Genomic DNA, 2,090 nt, shown 5'->3' on the forward strand with positions numbered 1-2,090 from the left:
GTTTAGGGATAGGGTTAGGGTTAGGGTGAGTGTACGGGTTCGGGTTAAGGTGAGGTTAAGGGTGAGGCTGAGGGTTAGAGTTAGTGTGAGGGTTAGGTTTTGGGATAGGGTTAGGGTTATGGAGGAAGTAAGGGTTACAGTTAGGTTGAGGGTGAGATTCAGGATTAGGGTTTGGGTTAGGCATAGGGTTAGGGTAAGATGGAGGGTTAGGTTAAGGGTTCGGGTTAAGGTTAGGGTTAGGTTTACTGTGAGGGTAAGGGTTAGGGTGAGGTTTAGGGTTAATGTGAGGATTAGGGCTAGCCTTAGGGTTAGGGTGAGGGTTACGTTTAGGGGTTTAGGGTTAGGTTTAGAGTAAGGCTTAGGGGTAGGGTTAGGGTGAGGGTTAGGTTTAGAGTGAGGGTGAGGGTTAGGGTGAGTGTTAGAGTACGGGTATTGGTTAGGGTTATTGTGAGGGTTATTGTGAGGCTGAGGGTTATGGTTAGGGTGAGGGTAAGGTTTAGAGTGAGGGTTACGGTGAGGATTAGGGTTAGGGTTAGGGTGAGGGTTATGATTAGTGTGAGGGTAAAGGTTTAGTTGAGGGTTAGGATTAGGGTTAGGATGAGGGCTAGATTGAGGATGAGGGTTAGGTTCAGGGTTAGGGTGAGTGATAGGGTTAGGGTTAAGGTTAGGGTGAGGGTGAGGGATAGGGTTCGGGTTAGGGTGAGGGTTAGAGTTAGGCTGAGGGTATGGGTTAGGGTGAGGTTGACGTTTAGGTTTAGGGTTAGGGTGCGGGTTTGGATTAGGTGATGGTTAGGGTGAGGGTGAGGTTAAGGGTTAGGGTGAGGGTTATGGTGAGGTTTAGTGTTAGGGTTGGGGTTAGGGTGAGGGTTAGGTTGAGGGTTTGGGTTAATGTGAGGGTGAGGGCGAAGTTGAGGGTTACGGTGAGGGTGAGTGTTAGGGTTAGGGTTAGGGTGAGGCTGACGGTGAGGCTTCGGATTAGCGTTAGGGTTAGAGTTAGTCTGAGGTTGAGGGTGAGTTTGAGGGTGATGTTTATGCTTAGGGTTAGGTTGAGGGTTAGGGTTAGTGTTAGGGTTTGGGTGATGCTGAGGTTAAGGGTTAGGGTGAGGGTGAGGGTTAGTTTAGTATTAGGGTTAGGGTGAGGTTAGGGTTAGGCTTAAAGTTAGGGTTAGGTTGAGTTTTAGGGTGAGGGAAAGGGTGTTGGTGAGGTTTAGGGTTCGGGTGAGGATTAGAGTTAGGATTAGGTTAGGGTCAAGGTTATGTGAGTGTGAGGGTAACATTTAAGGTGAGGGTTAGGTTTAGGGTGAGGGTTAGGGAGAGAATTAGGGTTAGGGTGAGGGCTAGCTTAAGGGTGAGAGTTAGGTTTAGAGTTATGGTGAGTGTTAGGGTAAGGGTTAGGATGAGGGTAATGGTGAGGTGTAGGCTTAGGGTTAGGGTAAGGGTTAGGTTTAGTGTGAAGGTTAGGGTTAAGGTGAGGGTTAGTGTGAGAATGAGCGTTAGGGTTACCGTGAGTGTTAGGGTGAGGGTGAGGTTTAGGGTTAGGGTTAGTGTGATGGTTAGGTTTAGGGTTAGTGTGAGGGTTAGGGTTAGGGATAGTGTTAGGGTTAGGTTGAGGGTAAGGGTTAGGGTTAGGGCGAGGGTGAGCTTTAGGGTGAAGGAGCGGGTTAGGGATAGTGTTAGGGTTAGGGTGAGGGTTAGGGTTAGGGTGAGGGTTAGGGTGAGGGTTAGCGTTAGGGTTAGGGTGACGGATAGGTTGAGTGTGAGGTTTAGGGTTGGGGTTAGGTTTACCGTGATGGTAAGGGTTAGGGTGAGGGTTATGGTGAGGGTTCGGTTTAGGGTTAACTTTAGGGTGAGTTTGAGGGTGAGGGTTACGGTTAGGGTTAGGGTTAGGGTGAGTGTGACATCGAGGCTGAGGATTAGGGTGAGGGTGAGGATGAGGCTTTAGGATTATCGTTAGGCTTAGAGTTAGGCTGAGGGTGAGGGTGAGGGTGAGTTTGACGTTTATGTTTAGGTTTAGGTTGAGGGTTAGGGTGAGGGTGAGGGTTGTGTTTAGGATTAGGGTTAGGGTGAGGGTTAGGGATAGGCTTAGGGTT

The sequence above is a fragment of the Dipodomys merriami genome, unplaced genomic scaffold, assembly GCF_024711535.1.
Source record: "Dipodomys merriami isolate MVZ:Mamm:240054 unplaced genomic scaffold, mDipMer1.0.p SCAF_53, whole genome shotgun sequence".
NCBI lineage: Eukaryota > Metazoa > Chordata > Mammalia > Rodentia > Heteromyidae > Dipodomys > Dipodomys merriami.